At 38.3% G+C, this 14,231-nt stretch overlaps 2 long non-coding RNA genes and 1 other non-coding gene across 3 annotated transcripts; 1 reads left to right on the top strand and 2 right to left on the bottom strand.

Moving 5' to 3' along the window:
• Window positions 1-243: 243 nt before the first annotated feature.
• Window positions 244-1,566, top strand: LOC147473786 (uncharacterized). The gene is made up of 2 exons (XR_015210289.1): window positions 244-1,060; window positions 1,143-1,566. It is a non-coding gene; the product is annotated as an uncharacterized LOC147473786 (long non-coding RNA).
• A 5,137-nt stretch (window positions 1,567-6,703) lies between these two features.
• Window positions 6,704-6,812, bottom strand: LOC147473785 (small nucleolar RNA R71). The gene has a single exon (XR_015210293.1). It is a non-coding gene; the product is annotated as a small nucleolar RNA R71 (small nucleolar RNA).
• Window positions 6,813-11,770: 4,958 nt separating this feature from the next.
• LOC147473784 (uncharacterized) lies at window positions 11,771-12,597 on the bottom strand. Its single transcript, XR_015210288.1, has 3 exons — window positions 12,485-12,597; window positions 12,283-12,344; window positions 11,771-12,184 (listed from the first exon to the last, which is right to left on the bottom strand). It is a non-coding gene; the product is annotated as an uncharacterized LOC147473784 (long non-coding RNA).
• Window positions 12,598-14,231: the final 1,634 nt, after the last annotated feature.

The following is a 14,231-nucleotide window of genomic DNA, read 5'->3' as shown; positions in this document are numbered from 1 at the left end:
AGCAAAAATGATCCCCAAACACACAAAGAGAGATGAAAATGCAGAACAAGAATCAAACCAACCAACAACACGTGTCATGGTAAAAACATTATTTACCATGACAGTTTTTAATTTATATTTAATTGCTTCTATTGTTTGATTTCACTAATTTTATGTTAGAAAAGAAATGGGCGTGTTAATTTATTTGAGCTTGTACAATATATAAGCTGGGGTAGTTCTTCTTTAGTCCTTGGAGAGTTGAATTACATTATTCACCATCTGAGGAGAGTTTAATTACTCCTCTTGACTTTGTGATGCTCACTGGAATGAGCGTTGGGATTGGGCAAACAATCCCATTTGACCATGCATTGGAGAGCTTGACATACATGAACAAATACTTACCTAGATTGGCACCTGATTGTTTTGAGACCAAGGGCATCAAGTTAAGCGCATTTAGTCATCATTACATCAGCGCTACACAGAACAATTCATTGCAACCCGAGGCAAATTCCGAGGAGGAGACAGAGTATGTTAGGGCATTCTTGTTGTACTTTCTTGGACAATGTTTGTTTAATTGCGGGCATAGTGGTGTTCGGTTGGGATACTTGACTGGCCTCTTGGATCTAGAGAAGATTTGGGAGTATGATTGGGGGGGTGCTACATTGTGTCACCTGTATCGCGGACTTGATCGAAAGACATCCCTGACGAGACTGTGGACTACCATCGCGCTAACGGTTGGATTGATGCCATTCACTTTTTGGATTATGACATTGATTACGCAGAGTATTGGCACCGTGTGTCTATTGGGCCGTTGCTTCCTGCAGTTTACCGAGCAGGCAACATTGATATGATTGGCAGGGATGGGATACGACCTGAACTTCGTATTCCTGGACCTGCATCTCCACAGTCTCATCCACGTTCCTACAATGCCTATGCGGCAGTTACACCAACACGAGGAGTCAACTGTGAGTGGTATTATACTGTCATGGGATTCGATGGATGTGATCGGTACATTCCCATCTCATCTGTTGATGACACTCGCGTGGCTGAGCTCCAGCCAAACATTGCAGAGCTTTCAACGGTAAGTCAATGTATTCTATGTTCTCAATCTTTTTTCTATACATATTTAAGTTATTTGATCAGAAACTAAAAGACTTATCCAGGATACACTATGTGCCTGATATATCGACTCTCTTCGTATGGTGGAGGGATTACGCACATCAATCTATAGCACAACTAGGGAAATGCAGAAGGAGGGATGGGAGGAGCGGGAGCGAGCACGCCTAACCGAGGAACAACTTCGAGGAGAGAATGCCCGACTTGACAGGGAGCTTCTCCGAATAACGGAACAGCTCCATCTGTTGGGTGTGGAGCGGCCAGAGTCTAGCAGTAAGAAGAGCAAGCGTAGAATGGCACATTAGATTTCAGGTCTTATTTGTTCACACTTACTGTTGATATTTTCTAGGGGTGGAACATATGATGTAATATCGTTATAATGTAATATACTTGGATTCATGTTGCTTGAAAATGTAAGCAACATTGTCATTATTGTAAGATGTATATAGTCCTTCGTGTCTTAATTATTTATTTTTCAAGTTCTTGCTGAACAAAAATATAATTTCCCATTACAAACTCTGGTTCTGATGCGTAGGTTACACATCAAACATGATATAAAACCCTTGGTATGTTTTGAATTGATATTAGATACGCTTCGTGGTGACTAACTTAAAACGTTTTTCTTCGTTGCTAACTAATTAGTTTTAGCTAGTTGACAATAAATTTCAATCAGTGTTATTGTGGGGGCTATTGAAAATTTTGGTTTATTAATTTTGGTTTTTTTTCCCCCCAATAAACAGTTTTATTAACAGTGGAAAGAATTGGTTGAATGATAATGAAAAAAATACAGCCTATTTTCACAAGATTTGTCAAATCAAGCAAGCCATGTTAACTCACTTATTATTATGTATTATTATGCGGGGGGGGGGGGTGCATGAAAGTGATTGTGAATGAATCTAAAAGAAATCTTTTTGAGACCTAGAACTATCTAGTAAATCATCTCATCTCTTCTCTACTCGGTAAAAACTTCTAGATCACAAGGTACATAGAAAAATCAGGGGATACTCGAAAACTCCCATATATCTTTTGGCACCATCTGTGAGGACGAAAGCAAGTAAACATTCGTTCCAAATTACTAATTTAGTTTAAAAACTCTTATCATTGTGATGGTAGGAGCAAAAAAAAAAAGTGGCGAACCCAAGCCAGCCGCAATGCCGGCCGGAGAGAAGAAGAGCAGAAGACCCGCGAGATACCCGAATGAATGTCGGTCACCACGATGCGAGTAATCCCCTCCAAAGACCTATGACCAGCACCGACGGACCAGTAGCTCCTGGTGCAGGCCCCAGGAATAACGCTCAAGAGGAGTGTCAAGATGGTGAGAATCTTTGTCCTCACTAACCCGAGTCTGCTCGAGCAAGCCGGTAGTACGTGGCTTTGGAACAAAGAATAAACAATCTTGAATGAGAAGTACAGCTGCTGAGGCATTTGCATCAATCTGACATAGGGAAGGAGCCACTCATCGATCTCGAAGATGACGACCTTCCAGAAGGTGGTCGTGCAAGGAACCCAAGGCGTAGGGTCCAAATTTCGACCGGAGACATCCGAGTTGTAATACAAGAATCGGATGAGGACTCGGATACAACATCCGAACCCGAGTCAATTAACCAGATCGTGGCGTCGACCCTCGACATAGGAAAAGAACTCATACCAAGAAGCATTCTACCAAAGAAACCGGGATGGGAAACCGAAAAATGACCGATCCGGTCAAATGCATCGGATGACAAAGCAAGGGGAGAAAATGCAAGACTCCCTTGTTCAATCCGCCATAATGGGGGCGGACGATCTCCTTTGCATCTCGAATAATGAGAAAACCTTACCCCCGGTTCCGCAAACACCGGGTTCAATTGTCTTCAAAGGCAAGTTAGATCCGGTAGATCACGTGTTCCGATATCGAGCAACTATGGGACAATATGAACGGTATGACCACATCATGGATCAAGAGTTCAAAGCTTCCCTGTCTAGATCTACGCTCCAGTGGTACCACAGGTTACCTGAGCTGCAGATTAGGTCCTTAGAAGAAATGTTTAGGACCTTCATAGACTGGTAATTATGCAACAAGCATCAACCAAAGCGGATCGACGCATTGTTTAACATCAAGAAAAAGGACGGAGAAGCATTGAGGTCCTACATGCAACGATTCATGGAAATTTCAATCCAGATAGACTATTGTGACGAACACAGACTGCCATAATAGCTTTCAAACAAGAGTTGGATGAAAACAATGCCTTATTCGGATCCCTCTCCAGGAAACACCCCCCGTGATTTAGAGGAACTCCTAGACAGGGTTGAGACTCATGCGGGGTGGGAGAAGGATATCCTGAATAGACGTCAGGAAGCAAAAAAGGCTAGTCGGACAGCTCCTGTGGCCCCTCGAGAAGGGAACTCTTCCCTTCAAAAACCGAAGAGAGACCGTCATCGTGGCCGCCAAAGGGCTGAATCCCTATCAAAGGGACGGATGCCTAGAGGACAGTACTAGAATGTAACCAGTAATGCAGATGGAAAACCATAGAAGAAGCCACGTGTGGAAGGAGCTGAAGAAGCTCTTCCCTCGATGGACAGAAACTTTGCCCCTTTGAACAAAATGCCAGATGAGGTTCTGGACTCGATCAAGAATCAGAGTTACCTCAAATGGCCAGCTCCGCTTAAGCCAGGCCCCCTTAGTACCAGAGACCAAAGGACCAACTGCAAGTTCCATAAGAGTAAGGGTCATTGATAAGTGCTCAAAAGTAATGATTTATAACCCCAATTATGTGCATGTTAGTCTCTATTTTATATTTAAATATTCTAATATGATGCAATTTGAGTTTTTGTAGGTCAAAGAACCTAAATATGAAATATGGAGGGAAAAGAAGTCAAACAAGTCAAAAAGGAGTCACCGAATTACAAAACTAAAGGCCTAGGGCAAAAATATCATATTTGTCTCCATAAGTGCCAAGCCTAATGGGACTCTAAAGAGGATAATAATTGAGTTAGAAGAGTCTTCAATCTGATCTCAAAGCCTTAATTTCAACTTCATAGGAAGATGAGATCAACATGGAAAAGAAGTCGAGTTTCACAAGAATTAGGAAACCGAAAAGCTGTCGTAAGTTTGCAATTGGGAAATAACTGCAGGGCAAAGTGGGCCACGTCCAATTTTGGTCCAACCGAATTTAACTTTTCCAGGATTGCTTCTAGAAATATTACAGAGAGTTTGACACCAAATAAACATAGGATTCGGATCTCTATCCAGACGAGCATGTAAGCCAATATATAAGGCACAAAAACCTCAGTTTACATCATCTAGAAAATTTAGTGTTTGCATCTTAGATCTAGAATTAAGAGAGAAGAAAGTTCAGACCTTTTCACCATTAATAGCTATGAAGATTGTTACTTTTCATATTGTGTTCATAGCATAGTATGAGGGGCTAATCTCCCTTCTCTTGGGAGGGGAGATGAAGCCTTTTTTCATATGTTTTAGTTTAGTTCTTCTTCTATCATGTTTTAGTTTAAATCCCTCATTGAGTTTCTTCTTATTCGTCCATTGATCTAACGCTCCTGTGGAGGTTAGGAGGTCTTAGGGTAATTCAATATTGTGTAGAGCCAAATACCACAAACCCTAGATTCTTTTCTTCTAGTTTTTAGTGTTCTAGTGTGATGATTGGATTATTTATGGCACCTCAATTAGTTGTATGGTTAATGTCACATGTGGATTTTCTATGGCACTTAAAGTTGCATATTGAATGTCACTTAAAGCACAATTTGGTTAGATAGAAGATATCACTAGAGATTGAAGAAGTATTTGATGGAAAGATAGAAAGCACGTTGAAACCCACATATTATCATCATGGTTATGAGCATAAGGTTTGTAGGTATGGTAAGTTTCTATTGGTGATTTATATTAAGCATGATAGATAGATCTATTAGACTAATTCTATGATTTTGGTGGATTCATCTCTCCCAAGATATTCTTTCTCTTGATTCATATTCTTATTTTAGTTTATGCATAGTTTAAATCTCAAATCTAATCAACCATATATTAATTATTACTTAGCCACATCTTTTACTTGCATCCATTAGAGTAATTTAGATTAGAAATTTCTATTATCATCACTTAATTATTTAGAGTAGGATTGATACCTTGCTAGCCACTATACTAATCAATATATATTAGGCTAAGTAAGATTTGCAAAAGATACGTAACACAAACAACGACACAAATAATAACGTGTTATGCTTTTTTCAATGTCATGCCAGCTCTAAATTGATTAGGTGATAGAATATTTAATTTAGATTACTTTAATTTAGGAATTCATATAGTATAAATTGCATATTTAGCATAATTAGATTAATTTAGCATAATTCAATTAGATTTGTATAGTAGAAAGTATTTTCATAAAGTTTTGTATTTGTTTAACAGAAAAGAACAGTACAGAAAATGTATTTATAAATTTCAAAAAAATTTGAAATTTTACAGAGTTGATCTGTACAGTATCGGTAATTTATTGGAATTTTTTCGAAATTTTAGTACTTGTCTTACCTGGGTAACTAACATCGTCTTTGCAGTACCCCATTTTCAGTTTTCAGGACGCAAGTATCTGTAAAAACAGTCGAGCAGAGCTAATTACACATTATCAAAAATTCTAAATTTTTTACAGGAGGAACCTCGATTCGTCAGGAGCTTCCAGTAAAAATTTGAGTATTGTTTGACCTATTTTGACCACTTAACTAGTTGCTTGTTTTCAGTGTGTTTCTGCAGTTTTTCAGGACCAAGGTCTCTGGAATAACAGTCGAGAAGAAGGATCTGTAAAACTTCAAATAATCCAAACTTTTTACAGGATCATCCCTGACACGTCAGGAGACTCCAGCTACTTTCTGGACGTATCAGGTAGCTGCTAAAAAAAATTCAAAATTTTTGGACTTGTTTTGCTTGCTGTAATAGTAAGTGCTTCTCTTCTACCGTGAATCCCCTGTTAGCGGTTTCATAATTAGCATTAATAGTTAGCATCATATAGTTTGATAATATAATTTAGTTAATTAAGTGTATATTAGATTATTTTACATAGCTTTATTATCTAGTGCATGAAAACTTGGTTTCGTGATTCACCTCGTAAACGTTTAATCAGAAGAGCTAATTCTTGTAACAATCTTCCAATTCTGGTTTTGGAGGAGACCACACCATCGAACTCAGGATCTGATTCTAAATCTGAAACACACACACCATTAGTAGACTTAGAAGATACACCAGAGAGAGTACCATTAGCCACCATGGCTGATCAAAGAACTCTTAGCACCTTGTTTCAACCTATCGCGGTTCAACCACCGAACTGCATAGTGATGCCCGACAATAACAATAACTATGAGATTAAGCCCACCATTCTTAATATGTTGCCAAGATATTATGGCAAAACAAATGAAGAACCGTATAATCATCTGAGTAAGTTCTTGAGCATATTAAGTACTTTTAAAGCACCTCATCTTTCCCCTGAAGAGACTAGATTAAGGTTGTTCCCATTGACTTTTGAAGTTGCCGCACTACGTTGGTATAGATCCCTACCCTCTAATTCTATAACTACTTGGGAGCAACTATCACAAAAGTTTATGAAACAATATTACCCTTTACATAAAATTGAAGCCATGCAATTGGCTATTTCAACCTTCAAAGGAAAACCTAATGAAGAGTTTCATACAACATGGGATAGATTTAATGATTTACTTATCCGCTGTCCACATCATGGTTTTGACATACTTAACATCGTACATTACTTTATAAATGGTCTTTCACCTATGAACCGTCAGTTAATTGAATCAATGAATGGAGGAAGATTTACTAGTCTTACTCCTGATGAAGCATACACTTTTTGCAAAACTTTTCGAGAGTTCTAAGGATTGGGCCAATAGTAGTGACCATGAGGACATGGCACGGGTAGATGGGGATGAGTTTTAGTAAACCGGGTATGTATGAGGTTAAAAACTAACTCGATGAGAAACTTGAAGGTGTCATTGCTAGTTTAACCACAGGAATCGAAAACTTAAACAAGAAATTTGATTCATTCACTTTAAACCCTCCAAAGAATAATCAACCTCAACAAGCAATGAGTGTCAATCAATTTTGTGAAAATGAGGTTCCTGTGAATTTTCTCACTGATCCGAATGAGGGGAGATCGACACTTCGGCCTGCGGATGTATTGATCTACAGCTGGTCTGAGAGGAGGCATGCGTGTGTTGATGTAACTGGAGCCTCTCCATTAGTAGGGCTTGGGAATGGAGTCTTTGAGGTGGGAGAAGCGCCTAATAGAGCAAGCGGTAGGGAAAAATTGAGAAACACGAGGAGGCTTGTAGAGCTAACCAAAGATTGTTTCATTCCTTTCAGTTTTGACACCTTTGGTTTCTTGGCACAACAGTCTGTTGAGCTCCTTAAGAGATTGCAGAAAGTTATGGACTGCAACGTAATGACAGTTGGTTCTAACGAGTTTGTTTTTAGGAGGATATGTTTTGCCATTCAAAAAGGACTTGTGGCGCAGCTTGTTGCACGCTTGTCCTAATTATTTGTAAAACTCGTTATCATTATTAATAAAATTTCCACTTAAAAAAAAATATAAAAAAAATAAATAAACGGGAGATTTTCAAAATCTCGGGGTTTAAACGTTTTTTAAGTTTAAAACATTTAAAACGGGTTTTTTTGAAAAACCCGGGTTTTAAACTGGAACCAGACGCCTTGCCAATATCTCAGGTTTTAAACACAATGAGGCGAAGTAACAAACAATAATTCTAGAGAGACAGGCCTTTTGGCCCGTTTTTAGTGACATGCTAACGTGTATACCCCTCTCACGTGGGCAACATAAAACACACACAAAAAAAAACCAATGGCAATTTTGTAAAATATCACTTCTTCACTCTCTCTCATGAACGAGAAAAAAGGAATATCACTTCTTCCCTCTCCAAATCCTGTATGAACTTTAGCAATTTAACTTCTTCTCTAACCCCACATCACCCTCTCTTCTTCAGTTTTTCCTCATACACTGTAATTAATGGTATAGGTTATGTAAGTATTAATGTGATGACAACAAATTGGATTAATCAGGGATATAACAAGATTAAAATCAACATTGACAAGGATTTTGTTAGTTTAATTGTCAAAGGGTTTCATTCTGATTTTTTTTTTATGTACAAACAATCTCAGCTAAATATTTCGATTTGTTTATAGCTAGACTATGACTAATTGATTTTAGTTTTGGGTTTCGAGTATTTGTCTTCCATAATTCTATTTCGGTACATGCTTTATGTTCCTAATAAGTTGATTTTGAGCAAATCTAAACTCTAAAGAATCTAATGTATATGATGGGCTTTGAAAACATATTTAGTAGGAGAGTGGGCTGAGGCGTCGAGAGAGACAAAGAAGGAATACGAATTTGATTTGGTTTTATTTCTCGGTTTCTTTTGTACTTTTGTTGGACGTGAGAGAGTGGTGAGAGATGTAGACACGTCATCCGGTCACAAAAAACGGGTTATAAAAGCGGTCTCCCTAGAAGTATTTGGTAACAAAACATGGAAACGAGTACACATTTAATTCGGCCCATAAACTCAAGCCCATAAAGCAATAACGCGGAAAACAAGAACCGCCTTTATATAGCGTTAAATTTAGAATACTTGTTGGTCACGAATCACGATTCACGAACATACCGAATTGGAAACCTGATAGAACTCCCTTCTGAAGTCCGAATTCAATCCCAACGCCTATAAAACAAACGCTGGTGCCAAGCTTTAGGTTCACAAATTTAGAAACCTAAATACTCTTACAGTTCAAGAAAAACTCTCCCCATCTTCAACAATCAATGGCGACAAGTGTTCCTATTTTGTTACCTAGTAGATATTTTCAACAGCGATCAAATTCAGTTTTATCAATGCGACCTCCCTCTGGGGTTTTGATTACTTATGGGTCGTCATCACCATCACCTTCGACTTCTCCAAGCATAAAGAAACCGCGTTGTGTTGAAGTATCATCAGTTCAAAAGAGAACTTGCATGTGCTCTCCATCGACACATGCGGGTGCGTTCAGGTGTAAGTTTCATAAGAAAATTCAAGCAGAAAAGAAGAACACAACAGATAATAAGAATCAAGAAGATAAAGTTGCAGCAGAATCAAGTACTCGAGTATCTGGGGAAAAGGTGTTGGTAAGAAGAGCCTTGAGGGGATCTCGTCGAAATAAAACACCAACAACAAGAAGAGAAGTGTTTCAACCCAGACCGAGTAGGCTTTCTATTATGTCCAAGGCTGACGACTTATGAAGCAGAAAATCAAGTCCAAAAGATGATAATGTGATCTATGTATGTAAACCCCAAAGGGGTAATTCTTGTTCAAAACAATAATATTAGCAACTAAAAGATTGTATCATATGATTAAATGCTTAAAGATTGTATCCTATGTTGTATGCTTGATGTCCTGCATCAATAATAATAGTCAATAGACACAGGGAGGACCTACCCTTGTTAGCCCAGTAGAATATGTTAAGTATAATTTAACTATATGTTGGTCTATTGTGTGATCGAATTGTGCAAATCGTCCAATGTATGATTCGTCTAAGTTATTGGTTGATTTAGTTCTACATACTTCTAATTTGTTTCCATTGGGATGAAAATTCATTGGGAGGCTCATGACACCCTTCTCTAATCTGTCATCCGCAAACACACGCAATGCTACTACTTCTCAAAAACTCTCGGCAATCTAGCGAACATATAACATGATCATCCATCGCTGTTTTTCTAAATTGTGATATTTTTAGCTTTCAAAATCACATTCTGCCTAATTAGAAAGCGGTTATTGAAACTAATGAATAAGAATAGAGATGAATGTAACTAATAAAGATAATCAAATTCTTAGTAGAGTCTGCATGCATGATCTGGAACAATATAGGAAATTTAGAGACTTGGGATTTTCGCATTTTTCAATATTTTGAAGTAGACTAGTGGATAAAGAAGTTATTTTAGTTAATGCGGAGTTAAAGAATTATCACTTCAATGGCTTCACTAGCTAGTCTAGGAAGTGTAGTGAGAGTGAATTCATGTGATTATTTTGAAGGTAATAATTGTAATAAGTTATTAGTGCTGAGGAATTCGGCTATTAAAGGATGTACTAGTTTTGGTTAGGAATAGATGGAATTGTGTATGGTTACTACTGATTTGATTATGGAAAAGGGGAATTCGGTATCGTTGGATGCTACATTTAGAGGTAGTAAAGATGATGATAGTGATCTTGTACTTAAACCGGCTCATAGGCCTGTTTTGAAACCTAAGGGTGAACAGCCAATTGTTAATATGAATCCCAATTAAGGTTTGGAAACCGATGAAACTTGATGGGGAAACAGTTATTGAGAAGACGGAGAACGTGGAGGAAAGAAATAAGATGATTGAGTCATTAGGAGAGGTTTTGGAGAACGCAGAGAAATTGGAAAATGCTGCGCCTAAAAAGCCGGAGATAAGTAAAAATGGTGAAGTTGGTAGTAGACCAGGATCTAATAGACGACCAAAGGTAATCCTGTTGCAAGTGTGCAAAAGGTTGTTAAGAAACCTCTTAAGGCTATCAAGAATTCAAGACTGAGAATGAGATTGAGAGAGAATGTCAAGAAAGAGCAGGTTGAGAAAGTAGACACTCGACCTCGTGCCCCTCTTAGACTGCCTCAACCCCCTCCAAAAGTTCAACCAACATTGCTAGCAAGGGCTGCGGTAGCTCCAGCTCCTCAGCTCTACCCGTTAAAAGGGCTGTTATCTTGAAAAACATTGGGGAAGCTCCGCGGCCGCCCAGTTGATAATGAGGCAGGACCGAGTTTAAAGTCCAAAGAGCGGAAGCAAATCCTGATTGATAAGTTTGCGTCCAAGAAAACAGTGGTTGATCTTTGAGGCATTTTGACTCACATGTGAGTTTTTGAATGGAGAGAATTAGAGAAAGGAAAGCTAGGCACGAGAATACACAACTTTTTCTTTAACAAAAATGTTATCCACATGGGAAATGTAAGTTGGGGAGGGAATTCTACTTCAGTCCATATCAAAAATATTAGATACACATGTTTGGCCAACACACAAAGTTACGATACCTTACCTGATCCATTATTAAAAGTTTAGAACTGAATATAATCGCTTAGGAAGAGAAAAAAGTGTAAGAATGTTCTTGTAGTAGGAACAACAACGTCAGAGGAACATTTGACGGTAGCTTGGAATTTTGTTTCTTAAGAAAAATAAAAACAAAAACTATGTTTTAATCCTCAAAAGTGGCATTGTTGCTATTGTTACAATATCTGGCATTCTGGCCACTTGCATCTGAATCCATATCAATCAGCAAAATATCTGCAGACCGCATCCAAATAGCCAAGGGTCAATAATAATTTGCTTTGCGAGGCCGCTTAGTCTCAATAGCCACAACACAAGTTTTGGTCACGCACTATTATCAGTCCAAGCTAAGTTTTATTTCGGCAAGGGAGACTTAAAAGCCAAACTGGTAGCCCTCAAATATGCTACTCGAATCTTAGATTGTACGAGGGGACACACTCTAACAAAGGACATAGTGAGTGCACTTATAAGGATATAGTGAAATAAAACCAGAGTGAGGAAATCCCATGTATTGCAAAGGGGTTGCATCAAAGGTTTCTCATATAGTCATATTATGTGACCACTAAAAGTACCATATAACTGATAACAGCAGCAACTCCAGTAACTACAATTCAAGTACCATATAACTGATAAGGGCAGCAACTCCAGTAACTACAATTCATAGTATAACGAAATACGAAAACAAAATGATCTAATGGTCTCCATGGTAGAAATACAATTATTACAAATCTTCGGAACTCTTGTGGGACTCAGAAAAGTTTGCATGATCACCTGAATTAATCCAGCATGATTCTACCATCATATCCCCGATTTCTCGTGCATATACTGGGTTTTGAGTGAGATGCATTTTCTAATCATTGATTCAAAGATTGTTCTGAGCCTTTGAAACAATAGATGCTCCAAGAAAACATGATGTTGGAGCCATACATGAATATGAGTATCAGTATCAGTATCAGTATCAGTAACAGAATTAAGCTTTTGGTGGTGTTCTCCCAATCAAACATTCAAACCTACAAAGATAATAGGTAAACTTGTGTAAGATACAGAGCAGCTTGAATATCCTGATGCATTACCAGCTTAGCTAGGTTAATTAAAAACAGGCTTTTACCTCATTTGAGGTCGATAGGAATTCTTAAACCATCATAAGCAAGTTGAACGAGGATTCCTCCTCTAAACAAAGAAATTTAGGGGAAAAGAATTCAGCCTTCAGAAGTTCAGAAAGGGCAAGATAACCAGTTTATACTTTTAAGAGTTTTGTATTGAAACTAAGAGGTTATGACCTGGGTAGGTAATAAGGAAATGGCTATTACCTTCTAGACCACTCTGTAAGGGCCTGATTGTCCTTGTGGTGATCAAACTCATGAGTCATTCCGATTAGCAGAGCTCGTTTTGGACATAATCTTTTTACAGCATCCAATGTCTGGAAAAAAAAATGTGACAAGGTTTATCTGTGACAAGGTTTTTCTCTTCATTTTTCTGCACTTCATTCTATTTCTCATACTTATCATCTAGGTAGGCTTATTTATTTGTGGTTACTAGATGGGTAATGATTTTTTTGGTGAAGTAGAAATGATTAATGAAAGGTTCAGTGGGGCGACTAGCGGTAAAAAAAATTTATAGGTGTGAATTTTTGGCTATATCGATCCAAAGAAGGCCTAAATTCTCGCCTAGGATTTGGGTAGTGATCAAGTAAGTAGACGTGTGAAATTCTCTATTCGGAAGAACTACTCCTCTGTGTCATTACTCATATATCATACATTTTGAGGCTTTTGGTTAGATTCTTACAGGATATGGAAACTAAGTTGTCTAACCGTGGGTCTCAGAAACTTACTGCTGTGTACATTTAATGATAGTCAGTGCATGAATGCTCATGAAAAGATGTAAAAACTATTGCATACGTATTAAATTAAGTTTCTAAGAACAAGTCCTAATTTTGATGCTAGGGTGAGATTTCTAAATATTTTTCATCATAGAAAGAGAAACGAGAATTTGTCACTAAATACGTTTATTTAGACATTAAGTAAACTATATACAACTATGCATGCCTAATTTTTGCAAAAGGTTCTCACCACCCCAAACAATCCGGACAATCGTGTCCCTCAAAGTGTTAAGAGGAAGAAAGAGTATACCCGAGGCTTTGAGCAAAAATAAAGCTGACATCTTCCACAGAAATTTATTGTAACACACTATATATTATACATCATAAAAGTAGAAGCACACTGTTAGAGTAGCACACTGTTAGGTTATTTATTTATTTCACATCAAAACGTAAAACAAATATGTACATGCATTAACTCACATTGCCCCATCCTTAAACTGGGGAATAGTCCCTCCTTGCCTCGTCCCTATAGAAATGTCATTCCTTTGCATCCCGCCAATCTATCATAGCTTTCCAGACTTCACTCCACTTCCTCTTCTTTGCATTGTCTAGATGAGCTATCATTTTATCATCATCAGGGAAAGAACGAACTTTCTTAAGATACCTTGCAGGGCGTGTCCATGTCCGAAATCGCAAAGAACGAATTATCTTGTTTGTTGGACACATAGAGTCGACCTTTACCTAGTCCTGAAAGGTGGCCGCAAACTCAGGGAAGTACGTCCTCACTATCCTGCATGCTATAACTGGTAGGGTGATATAGTGTTGCCGAAAATATCGAGCCTTCTTAAGATTCTCAATTACTAGTTCTGTAATGTCGAAGGTGGTATGTTGCTGGGCCAATGCATGGAATGTCTTACATGCTAATTTTGATGCAGTGGAAAAATGCCAATCCCCCATGATGTTGAGAAGAATAAATAGCATGGCGGTTCAACATTCATGGTCATATCGGCTAGTGGAATAGTGAATTCGCCATCGGCCGCCTTTGGCACGCTTCTTTGACGTGGGCAAGGCCATCGCCATACCGGCAAAGCAAAATCTTCCCTAGAATAGTCATTAAGGTCATTCTCATCATGTATTGAATGGGGAGATCCGGGTGAAGAGGCGGAAGGTCTAGAGCCATAGCCACCGTTGGCTCATAAAAGCGTGTCGGTGTTACCAATCAATGTGTGTAAAAACCA

The sequence above is a fragment of the Coptis chinensis genome, unplaced genomic scaffold, assembly GCF_015680905.1.
Source record: "Coptis chinensis isolate HL-2020 unplaced genomic scaffold, ASM1568090v1 utg1782_pilon_pilon, whole genome shotgun sequence".
In the NCBI taxonomy this organism is placed as follows: domain Eukaryota; kingdom Viridiplantae; phylum Streptophyta; class Magnoliopsida; order Ranunculales; family Ranunculaceae; genus Coptis; species Coptis chinensis.
Note: the sequence above shows the minus strand (reverse complement) of the source record. Positions and strands in the feature narration are given on the sequence as shown.